We start from the raw sequence: 13,270 nt of genomic DNA, 5'->3' as shown, positions 1-13,270 counted from the left end.
AGGAAAAAATAGAGGAATATTTCCCTGCCTCCCTAGTCTTGAGCCCTACTCCCTTAGCAGAGTCCTACGCTGAGTTGCAGAGAGTCAGTTAGCTCTGCTTCTTTCAGCTTCATCTTCCTGCCTCTCACTGCACTGCAGAGACTCGTCTCTTATTATTCACGTATAACATCTCCATGGACAGACCCAGCCCGGTGACATTTCAGTTTATTGCAGTCTCCCTGTTTGATGGCAAGTTAGGGGATATCTTTTGGAGAATGCATGTACAAAACACTTATTTTCCTTTTTTTTTTTTTTTTTTTTTTTTAAAAAGAGGGTAGTCAGCCCACCAAGGAGGAAAATTGTGCAGTGTGATGCTTCTCCACCGGTGTGGAGATGCTGGCTCTGATCTTGGGGCCTGGGATCTCTCCTAGTGCTGTTGCCAGGCAGACTTGTTACTGACACACATTTCCTCCCCGATAAGTAGAGCTCTTCCCCCCTCCCAACTTCATTATGCCTGCAGCCGGAGCTCGGCTGCAGAGGGAGCCATGCCAGACACTCTGATTCACGCTCCTAAAATATCAGTCGGCCTGGGTATGCGAGTGATGCGGTAAATCTGGAAAACATAAATCAAATCGTTGGATGCTATATCTGTTCGTACACATAGGCTGCTGCAGCAGGCACGGTGACATGCCTTCCAACTCTTTGGGGGCTACAGCCAGGAGGAGGTAAAAGGACGTAGTTTCCAGACCTGGGAAAGGAGGGCAGGAGCTGACATGCAGAAGAAGCTTTAAACATGCTGACATACATCCCAGACACCAGACGTGAAGTGGAGTTCAGGCTCAGAGATTGTTGGGAGGGGCTGGAAAAGGATGCCTAAGGAGTGGCCCCAATGTTAGCAAATCTTCCAGCGTAAAGAGCTTGTCAATTCCCTGCATTTAGACATCACAGGGAAGGCTTCAGCTTTCCTAGGAACCCAGACAAGATGGAAAATCAAATATATAGAATCTGGAAGGTGGGAAACTTCCTTAAAGAACATTCTAGAAAAATCCAACCAAGAAGGCCCTTCCTTCAGTGAACAAAGAAAAGTGCCTCCATTGAGCCACTTAATTGTTTCAAATTCTGGAAAAGAAGGGCCTTGTCCATTTAGCGGAGTTCAGGCCATTTGATCCCAGGGCTTCTTGACCTGGGCCTGGGGACAGCTGGCTTGTCACAAATGGCAGTACTCCTCTGGGTCAGAAGTGCCGGGATTCCTAGTTCAAAAGTAGTTTTAGAATTGTATGAAAGTAAGGAGGGTTCATACCTTAGATTCCCAACCTTCAGTCACTGCTTTGCTAGGGTTAGGTCCTGCTATATCAGTGGGACTCTGCCCTAAAATCAGATCAGATTCCCTGGGGCTTTGTGCCTAAGGATGTAGGAGAACATCTAGGAGTGAACAGGAGACAGGGCTGGGATGAGATGGGAGGTACCACCTAGGAGCGGCTGTGAATGTAAATTAAAGGAAATGAAGGAGCAATCAGTGGCCCACCCAAGAGTGTCCAGGAGTTACATCTTGGGGAGTCAAGGAAGACCCATGAACAGACTACCAGGTGGTAGGGCCAACGGCTCCACTTGACGTTATGGTATCAGATGAGTGAGCCCAGCTCACCTGTCTCCAGGTGTTCAGATGAATGAGACCATCCATGTGCAACAAGGTGAGATACTGAGAAATTAATCATAGCTTATCTTTTGTGCTATCAGCAAATATGATGGAAAGATAATTTCCCCCTTTCCCTCCAGGAAAGGCAGCCAGGGCTTTGTGTTCCCAGACCTGGGTATCCTGACCCCAGGCAGGGAATTTCCAGCTCTTTGTGAGTCAGGCCCACCTGGGGAATTAAGGAGGCTTCCAAGAAGGGAAGAGAGTAGAGGTTTATGTGCTGTTTGGGTAAGAGAGTCAAGGTCTGACCCCAGGTAGGTGATAGAATCCTGGGAATTTGGAAAATGAGATAGGGTACGTTTGTAGGATTCTCCACATGGCCCGTCCCCTATACTTTGTGCTCCTGCCATGGCCAGATGAGCTTTGGCTGCGGACGCTCATGGATCCTGGACACTTCTGTGGCCTTGGGAGCAGGGTTAAAGTTCCTCTTAGGGGAGCCTGGGGATGCAAAGAGGAGCCGTAAAGGCCATCTTTGTGGTTGCCAGAAATAGAAGTGCCCAACAGAAGGCAGGGACCAGCACAAGGCAGAGGATTCAAACAGCAGAAACAGCTGCAGTGACAAGAGTGACCCACACCGATTGACAATAAACTAGTGAATGAGTTGATCTTGATGATCTTCCAGGTCCAAGACATGTAATTCTACACGCTCTCTGTCTCCTCCTCGCAAGCTGATCCCCCCCCCACCAATCCCATGACTCAGAATGACTGACACAGTACCCACGAATTTCCAGCACACCAGCACGCTCTGTTCTCCCCCTGCTGGGGCCAAGGCACTGGTTGTACAGCTGTGCACCATTTGCACTCCACTGCCCCACGCAAGTCCATGTGTGTGGGTACTGGGGGGAGACGTGTTGCAGAACGGCCAAGTCCAAGATGCCGACAAGAAACATTACATAAGCTTTTGCAGTTAATGAAAAGCACTTCTACTCCATTCCTTCAGACTGCAAAACCAACAGCTGCACACAATCAGGCACCAACATGCAGGGAGCCATTCCCCTGTTTGCACAGGAAGCCCCAGCATGCTCCATGTCCCTCTAGAATCACACCACCGAGCCAGCCAAGGTCTCAGCTCTGGTCCTGACACATGGCTGGCTTGGACTTAGCTTTCTGAGTTCAGCCCACATCCTGGGTCATCTCCCCAGGAAAGACAACGCTGCCACGTCCAGGCCTGAGCTTGCCCCCCTGCTGGCATTCAGCCAGGTGTGTTCAGGGTCCCATGATGCCCTAAGACTGGGGTCACTGATTTCCTCCTGTCGCAGTGCTGTCCCCCATCTCTATGTCACTTTCCAGTGTGCCCCCCATGCTCATCCCATCTTTTTCATTAGTTAATTCGTAAGGGTTTTTCAAAGTCCAGTTTAAACACCTCTTTCTCTGAAAAGCCTCTTTAACTACCCAGGAAGAATTCACTGCTTGTATCTCTACACTTGGCCACTATTGCATTTCCCTGTGGATTGTAGTTAATTGTTTACCTGTCTTTCCCACTTATTAGATGGCAAATCCTTGGAGAAGAGAAGCCATATCTTATTAAACCCCTGAGCCTTATGTAATACTGGTAAAATGAGTATTTCTTCTTTTTTACAAATTCATATAAAAAGGCATACTGTGTAGGTGGAAAGCCCAAACTAGGGAAATATCTGGTTTTCAAAAGAGATCACAAGCTATCCAAGTCAAAAATTCTTGTAAAATTGCCTATGGAAAGATAAATTCTTTTTTTAAAAAAATTATGAAAAATATACATAACATAAAATTTACCATGTTAACCATTTTTAAGTGTACAGTTCAGTAGCATTAAGTACATTTACATTGTTGTGTAACCATCACCACTATCCATCTCTAGAACATTTTCACCTTTCCCATCTAAAACTCTATACCCATTAAACACTAACACCCCGTCCCTGCTTCCCCTAGCCCTGGTAACCACCATATTACTTTCTGTCTCTGTGAATTTGACCACTCTACATACTCATATAAGAGGAATTATACAATATTTGTCTTTTTGTGACTCCTTATTTCTCTTGGCATAATTCCTCAAGGTTCATCCGTGTGCATGTTTCAGAATGTCCTTCCTTTTAAAGCTGAATAATATTTCATCATACGTATATGCCACATTTCATTTATTCATTCGTTGATGGACATGTGGGTTGCTTTCATCTCTTGGATATTGTGAATAATGCTGCTATGAACATGGCTGTACAATTATCTCTTCAAGACCCTGCTTTCAGTTCTTTGGGGTATAAGCCCAGAAGTGGAGTTGCTGGATCACATGATAATCCTATATTTAATTTTTTGAGAAACCACCATACTGTTTTCCAGAGTGGCAGCACCATTTTACATTGCCACCAACATGCACAAGGGTTCTAATTTCTCTGCATCATTGCCAACACTTGTTATTTTCTGTTCTGTTTTTTTTTCTCCATAACTGCCCTCCTAATGGGTATGAAGTGGTATCTCATTGTGGTTTTGATTTGCATTTCCCTACTGATAAGTAAAATTGAGCAAAAGACAATTTTCTTTGCTTTTTTTCTTTCAGATTAAAGAACTACATCATGTACTTTAGAAAGTTTGAAAGATCGGGAAACAGAAGTTAAAGTACAGGAACACACAAGAGGAAAAAACCACTTGCAATCCAGTTACCTAGAGATAAACACTGTTAACATTTTGGGAATATCCTTCCAGTCTTTCTTTCTATGTAAATGAATTTTTATGGCAAAAATTCATTTCCTTATTTAGCAACTCCCCACCCAGCCCTGCCCCAAGAAGAGATCTTTTTTGTTCAGTGAATGATCTGCTAAGTCCCCTGAGGGGTATGCTGGAGGTAAAAATATCTTGTTTGGTTTTAGGCTTAGTATCAGGTTTTTGTTTTGCTGAGTGGACACATAACAAAGGGCAAGAGCCAACTGCTCAGTGAGGACACTTTTAGAGGCTGGAGATGGCGAAAGGGAAGCATGTGGCCGAGAAGAGGAACAAGTGAGGTGAGTGTGCTACAAGGGAAGAGAATTTTGGAGCAAAGAACAGATATCCATGGAGGAATTTGATGACATTTCTGTCTTCCTCCAAGAACTTCAGTGACATCCATATTGCCATCAGGGGATGGTGGGGTGGGTTTGCTATAGAGAACATCATGAATGTACCAACATGGCTGGAAAAGAGCAAGAGCAGAGCCTTGCCACAGGGCTGGAACAGAAAGAGACACAGCTTATGCTATGTGGGACCTTAGAACCTTAGAGATGGGGACCTTAGAAAACCTGGGCTCATACTATGCACAATGCTCTGTTGGCATTTTCCCATGTATTTAATAGTCTCCTAAAGTATTCTATCTCTAGGCCAAGACTAGGAACTAGTTACCAAAAATCCACTTCCTCTTCCTGGGTTCCTTTGCAGTTAGATGTGCCCATGTGACTAGTTTTCGCCAAGGGAGGGTATAAAGGGTTTGTCCCATTTCTAGGCCAAGGCTTTTAAAAAGCAGTGGTGTCCACCTCAGCCTCCTTTCCCTCCCGCCAGCTTGATAAGGGTGATGACAAGGCCCTAAGTGACGAGGGAGCCAAAAGATGGAAGGAACCTAGGTTCCTGAAAAACCAATGAAACCATGCAGAAGAAAGCCAGCTGCTGACCAGGAACACTTGTTTCCAATTGTTATGTGACTGTCATTTCTATTTATCACAGCCTAGTCTGTCCTGGCTAATATATCATCATCGAATGCAATTTAATTATCCAGTACTCTACTGTTAGATGGTTAGACTGGATAAACTGCATTTTGAGGTGTAATATTGTGTTTTAGTTCCACTGCCCAGTAGTCGGGGGTATCCAATAAAAGGGTTTTGGCTGCAAGTAACAGAAAACCTAATTGGAATTCACAAACAAGAAGGGATTTATCGGCTAACTGGGAGCATAGAGGTAAATGGACTGTACTGATGGCTACAATGATGTGAAGACTCAGTTTCTTTCTACCTCTCTTCTTTTTTATACCCAATGTTCGTTGCCTCCTAGGGCTAACTTCCTGGTGATTGTAGAAGGATTTCACGCTCTCTTGTTCTCACGTGACAAGAGAGTTTGTCTCTCACGATCAACCAACAGCAGCTCAAAGCTTTGCACTGACAGGCTCATCCCTGAACCAAACCTTGTGACCATGACAATTGGACTTCCAGTAGCCTAGACCAATCAGGGCTATCTGCTGGAGCTGAGAGTAGGTTTGATCCCAGCCAACAATGGCTAGATGGCTGCCACCAGTGGTGCTTACCTTTATACAGAGATGGAGAAACTGCGTTGCTCAGATATACAGAGGAGAAAGTCACTTGATGCCAGCTTTCCCTGAAACAAAGAAAGTTTCGGGAGATGCTAAATAAAAGTGAAGTAATTTCCCCCTTCTATGCATTGAAATACGTCTTTGGAAAAATTACTTTCTGCAAAAAAGATAAGAAAGATGGAAATGGTGAAAGAAGTAGATGATTTAAAGACAAGGACACAGAGTCAACAACCTGGGGAAAATTAAATGACTTGGAAACGAAGTCCGGATATTTGAGAAAGAATATTTTATATGAGACACTCTCATGGTGGGATGGTACAAGACAGAATTTAAGAAAAGGACAGTGGTATATCTTGATGTCATGTGTGGGAAATTAAAGTTCAAATCTCTTTCTTGGCTGGTTCCCTCTCTGCTATTGGAATACCTTGCACACTTATGCACATTGAGCATGACTGTCAAGGACACTGTCTGTATGCTAAATTCAGGCTAGTTATGCTGATCCCAGCCTTTCCTCCAAGCAGTATAAATTCATTTTCCTGGAAATCATGGAATGGACTAGAAACAGAAGAGAGGTAGGTAGGTAAAGGCTTTTCCTCCTATACTGCATCACTCTTTACCTCTAAGACAGGAATTAGATAGGTTTTACTTGTTGGTTCACAGAGAAATTGGGCCAATTACTTTTATGCACACAAAAATAATTCCTTTCAGCACATTGATTGACTTAAAAACCCCCGTGTGTAAAATCTGCACAAACAAAAGGCATGCAAAGAGATCTGCTACAATAAGATTAAGTTCAAATGGCAAGGCAGGTGTTGAATTGAAAGTTAACTGGCAATGTCAACCACAAAATGGTCTAATTCACCTTCTCTACAGAAGCAAGGGAGCCTGCTCTGTTTGTTTTTCTGCCTGACTCCGTCCCCAATGCAATTCTCATATTTCCAATGCAATCCTCAAAATCCAACTCATCTTCCACTTCCTCCGTGGAATCTTCCTGAACTACTACAGCCTCTATCTCCAGACTCCCTGGCACTCACTGAAAAGGTACTAAAGAATAGGGGTTAAAAGCTCAGACTGTGATGTCAGCCCTGAGATTAACCTAGATCCTTAGTCCACTAGCTGTGTGACCTGGGGCTCATCCACTCTGAGCCTCAGTTTCCTTGTCTGAAAAATGGGACCAAGAGGGTGACTGTAAGAATAAAATGAGATAATGCATGCAATGAGATAATGCCTGGAGCAGGAACTCAAACAGGACTTTAAATGTCAACACATTGTTCAAAAGTGCACCACTAGTCAGGACTTCCTGTTTGATGGCTGGTCAAACAGAAATTTGGATCATGAAGCAATTTAGAAATGGGCCAAACTCACTTATGAAAATTGTTTTTGTGAGATTGTAATGAGGTTGGGGGGGAGAGGCAACATTTAACAGATTTTCCATCACCTAAAAAAATGAATGAACCAATGAGCCACTTACAAAGGATCATTATGAATTTGTTCATTGAAACAAATCTGTAAGGCCCTGAATTGAGCAACACAAGCTAACCAGCACTTAAAGTGGTGAAAGTTTCTTTCTTTTTCACAGATGTCTACTGCTTGCGTAAGCAGCTTTTGGCAGGGAAGAGCTCTTTGCAGGAGGTACCCTTTTGTCTTGTCACTAAGCTTACACCAGGCACCCCCATGCTCCACCCACCTCCGGCCCTAGCACCTCTTTCAAATCTTTTGATCATCCAATACCTTGTCTAATTTGTTGGTTCTTTCTGTAGATCAAAGAAATAGAAATGAAGAATAAGTAATTATCAGATGACCAGATCTCTTCCCTAGTTTCCCCTTCAGTAATCCTGCGAACAAACTGTGTGAACAAGATAGCATAGAAAGAAAAATCACAAGAAGTCGACAAGCCTGCACGCAGTGGGGAATGGAAATGACTCTGATCCCCTATCTCAACGATTAATGGAGATTACTTCCCTTTTTCCCTTTAAAAACTTTCATGACCGAGCAGCATCTTCGGAGATGCTTTTCGAGGACACTGAGTCCACCGTCTCCCCAGACTGCGAGCGTTCTGATTAAAAGCAACTTTCCTTTCTACCAACATATCTTTCTTGGGTATTGATTTTCGAGCGGCGAGCAGCCAGACCTGATTCGGTAACACTTGTGCACGTCCAGTGGTAAGAGAATGGACCACAGAACGGTATAAATCAGCACCAGAGCTCTGGCCCAGTTCCCCACTAGGCCTGATCTTGGGAAAGTTACGTACTCCCTCCCAAGTAACAGTTTCCTCATCTATGAAATGGGAATAAAATTCTCCCTGTATCAAATGGTCTCTGTGAGAATTAAACAAGCCAATTCATGCAAAGAAGTCAGTTTAGTATCTAACACAATATATATTCAATAAATGTAAGGAATTATGGTAAAAATAACTATCCCACAATTCAGATTTCTTACTACTTTTCTTTAGCCTTGCCTTCAAATGTGGACTCATTTGTTTAAGCACACCTTTACATGAAACTTGGAGCCAGCACTTTGCTGTTTTGTGGAATTTACATTTTTTAACCAATAAATCTTTTGAATAGTGCTCTGTGGATATCAAGAATGATAATGATAAGGGTTGTCACAGAAAATGCATGTAAGAGATGGCAGGACTAGACCCATAGGTGAGGGAGACTGGTTTGATTTATAATTATTTGAAAAATCAGCTCCTCTCCCACATTGAGTTGATTTCGTAACATCAGCAAGACATGCTTTAAATTCTTCTTGGACAAGAAAATTTCTAAAAATCTTATACCTAACCAAATCCTCTATGCCCTTGAACTAAATCTGGGAAACTCTGAGTTACGATATTATGCACCTAATACAGTAGGAATGAGCTTAAAGTAATGCTCCATAGAGAGATTTACAGAAAGGCTGTTCTTTGTATATATTCTGAGATGATGTCATCGTCTCCCTTTCATTGGGAGGGGGCCAGGAATGGTGATAGGGCTGGGGCCCAGCAATGATGGATGGCTCCTCTCACCTGGACCCTTTGAGAACAATAACCCCTTTGTGAGTTATCAGGCCTTTCTTCTGGTGAAAGGAAGAACAGACTCTTGACCTACAGGTCTCTATTTGTAAGAAGGCTCTAACTACCAAGGCTAAAGGCCACAGACAGGCACTGGCCAGCCACTGAGAATGCACTGAGCCAGATAGGCATGGCCACTACCCTCCTGGAGCTTACACTCTAGTGGGAAAGACAGCAAATACATGATGGGCAAACATAATTACAACTGTAATGAACCCCGTGAAATACAGAGCAGCACTGGATTTTATACTGGGACCTGATGGAAAGGGGAGAGGGGAGGTTAGGCATGAGATTGCAAACACAACTTTTATATCAAAACGAGCATAGACACATGATGTAGAACACAAACTTGCTTCCGTGTTAGAGATAAAGGTGGAGACGGCAGAGAAATCGCATTTGCCTGGAGTGGGACTGGCTATGCCTCATCCTCTCCTGAGTTCTGGGTTGAGGCTTCTAGCCTCAAGGGGTGGCTGAGTTGGAAGAGTTTGAGAAACTCTGGCTGGGGCACAGTGGGCTTGGGCTCCAGGGGTGAAGCCCTCGAAAGACATGAGAAGACACCTTCTGGCTGGCTGGGAGGCAGCCCAGGGCCAGGAGATCCCTGGCCCAGATTGGCAGCCAGCAACTCATTTACCTTCTGTGGCATTCTCCAAATTCTTCACGAAGCTTTCAGTGTTGTCTCCTCAGCCCAGGAAGCCCCTCTTGTTTTAAGTTATCATCTAATCTTCCATCAGGGTGTAGATGAAACTGTTTGTCTTGGGACACAAAGGAGCCAGTGGGGCATGTGGTGGGGGGAGAGGAGAGAAAGAGAGGAGATGGACCTCTGACCCACTCCCCTTTCCTACTGCACTCTGTTCTCTTTCTTTAGGCAATTGTCAACTCATCTGCTAATTATCTAAGTCCACCCCCTGGGACACAGTAGGCTCAAAGCATCTGCTGTATGATGTCAACCATCCTCTGAATACTACCTGCACTCCTGTACCCCCCACCCCACCACCAGCACCTTTAAACTCCTCTGACTAGACCAGCATGAGGCATTTCTGAGGTGTGGAGAAGGGCCACTCAGATTGCCATGGGATGAGGAGCCACTGGTGGTGAGAAATGGACTCACAGAAGGCAGCCTTCTCTCTCACACAACACGTGGGATGGAAACGCTTGGAAAAGTCTCACCCGCTTCCGCCCCCAAGGTGGTACCAGTTTCAGGAGAATCTCCAGAACCAGGAAAGCTCATGGCACAGTAGAACCTGAATGTGTCCAGGGACTCAGCCCAGAACTATTGAATCCTTGAATTCTTGAACACCATCAAACCCAAACAGGCCCTGCGTAAAACATATTAAAGGATAACTGAGAAATTAAAACAACCCCTTAAAAACTTTAATAATTCTATTACTACAGGACTCTAGTTATTTGTAATGGTCTTTCACTTTCTTAGATCCCTTTGAGATCGGCTGGGACCTGGCACCTGGGACCCTTTACCGGAGTGCTTGCACCTGGACTAATGTCTCCTGCAGCAACAGAATACAAAGAAACTATAAGGGACTAAAAATAACTGCATGCATGTGCAGTTGGGACAAGTTATGAGCAATAAGATACAAAAAAGCCACAAACCAACTGCCATTTCTTAGGTGTGAGGAGTAAAAGCAGGACACTGCCCATGATCCCTGCACACAGCACCACCAAGGGGGTGGGCAGATCACTTAAGCCACCCCTCCAGCTTGACCCACAGATCTGCCCCTACCCTCACCCCATTTAAGGAACCAGCCCGCCATCCTCGGAGAGCAAGCAAGGGAACCTGTTACCTGTCTTCACTCCCAATAAAGCCTTGCCTGAATTCCTAGTCTGGCCTGTTATCAATTTCTATTGATTAAAGAGTCCAAGGACCCAAGTCAGTAACACCTTGACATGCATCATTAGCAGTTGTCTGGCTATCAGAATCGCTTGTCACACATAAGAAAGTTTTTACGTTTGTGAGAATAATCACAATGTGCAGGGAATGCCTGTGTTGATCCATGGATGCTGTAGTTAACCTCATGCTCCCTGAGATTTGCACACCTGTACACCAGCTCCACCATAAAATCTCATGCCTTAAGATACAGAATTCCTTTTTTTTAATGCTGAGAATTTAATTCATGGTACATTTCAAACCAGTTGGAGAAAGAAAGAAATACCCAATAAATGGTATTCGGTTGATATGCTACCTGCTTCAGGGCAGAGAAAAGGTAGCCTAGCCTTCTCTACCCCACCTCACATCTTATCCAATAATTAATTCCTTATGATTAAAGAGCCAAACAAAAAACAAAACTAACAACTTAAAAATATCTGTATATATAGGATAATTTCAAAAAGAAATCCTGAGTTAGGAAAAGCCTTCTTAAAGCAAGATTTCAAATCCAGGAATATTAAATAAAAATAACTGAGGTTTGATTACATGAAAATGGCAAACTGTGTGACTAAAAACATGCCATGAACAAAATGAAAAAAAAATGGCACAGCCACAGTGGAAAACAGTATGAAGTTTCCCCAAAACATTAAAACTAGAACTATCCTATAATCCAGCAATTCCACTTCTGGGTATATATTTAAGTGAAATGAAATTACTATCTCCAAGAGATATCCACACTCCCATAGTCACTGCAGCATTACTCACAAGAGCTAAGACTTGGAAATAACCTAAGCTTGTTTGAGGGATGAATGCATAAAGAAAATATGGTATATATATATATATATATATATATATATATATATTCTTCAGCCATAAAAAAGAAGGAAATCCTGCCATTTGCGAAAACATGGGGGGAACTTGGGGGCATTATGCTAAGTGAAATAAGTCAGACAGAGAAAGACAAATACTGGATGATCTCACTTATATGTAGGATCTTAAAAAGCCAAACTCATAGAAACAGTGGGATGGTGATTGCCAGGGGCAAATGTGGATGTGGGGAGATGTTGATCAAAGGGTACAAACTCCAGTTACAAGATGAATAAGTTCCGTGGACCTCATGTACAGCATGGTGACTATAGGTAACAATACTGTATTGTACACTTGAAAGCTGCCAAGAGAGTAGATCTTAAATGTTCTTACCACACACATACACACATAAGATATTTTCATGAGGTGATGGACTGTGATGAACATTTTTCAATATTTTACATATTGAATCATCACACTGTACATCATAAACCTACACAATGTTATATGCCAATTATATCTTAATAAAGTTGGGGAAAAAAAGCCAAAAACAAAATTGAAAACTAAATGGCCAAACTGGAAGCAAACAGAGATACAGCTCACAAGCTGCCTCCCTAGCAATCTTTTCTCAGTAGAATCCCTCTTTATCAACACTCAGATTTCATAAAGCATACATACCTCTCCAATGTAACATATTTAGGGCCTAGATTTATATAGAAAACTTTATTTGTACATCTCCCAAACTCAATATAACATTTTAAACAAAGTATTATATTTATGGTGGAGGGGGCAGGAATTCTTTAGTTACTTTCCAAATATAACTGAAGGAATTTCAAAATCATATGCAGATGTTTTGAAGAGGGCAGAATGTCAACAAAGGGATGTGAGTCAGATGTTGACGGTGCTGAGAGGCCGTGCGGCTGCACACATGCAAATGCCTGTTACAAGTCAGAGTCACTGTGTGGTCAACAGGAAGCAATGTTTTCTACATCTGACATACTAAGTAATTTGTTACGTTTACTGACTTTCTCTTTGTTTTAGGAAACTGGTTGGTAGTGATGGATTAGCAAAAAAGGGGCTACTGGTTAATATTTTCACTCTGTGTCTGGCCTTTAGGAAGGTTCCTGATGGTAAATGAAAGATACTCATATTCACAAGCAGTAGTACAAAGGATTAATATTGAAAAAAACTATAATTCTACATATTCAAATGTGAAAGAATAAACAACCACTAGAGAATGGGTGAAGAAGGCAAACAGACAACTCACAAAAGAAAAAACTGTGAAATTAGCCAATAAATACAAACGACACTCGACCTCACCAACAAACAAGAAAATGCGCTATATGCATTAAAACAATGAACAGCCATTTAAAAAACTTATGAGATCAACAAAAAGAAAAAGTTTAATAACATTAAGAGTTGTTGAGGATTTGGGAAATCAGGCATATTGCTGATGTCTGTGTACACTGATGAGGTATTTTTCCAGGCAAATTGGTGGTATCTATTAGAAATGGTAATGCACACATGCTCTACTTTAACAATTTCCAGAAACCTATTATTCAGAAATACACATGTGCACAGACATGTGCATAAGGATAAATATCACAACACTATTTG

At 42.8% G+C, this 13,270-nt stretch overlaps 1 protein-coding gene across 1 annotated transcript in view; it reads right to left on the bottom strand.

The window, feature by feature from the left end:
* LOC309802349 (uncharacterized protein) overlaps positions 1 to 13,270 on the bottom strand; it is a 374,757-nt gene that overhangs the window by 342,923 nt on the left and 18,564 nt on the right. The window lies entirely within an intron of this gene.

This window comes from Mesoplodon mirus (genome assembly GCF_964341445.2).
Source record: "Mesoplodon mirus genome assembly, chromosome: 4".
Lineage (NCBI taxonomy): Eukaryota > Metazoa > Chordata > Mammalia > Artiodactyla > Ziphiidae > Mesoplodon > Mesoplodon mirus.
This window is presented reverse-complemented; position numbering and strand designations above follow the sequence as displayed.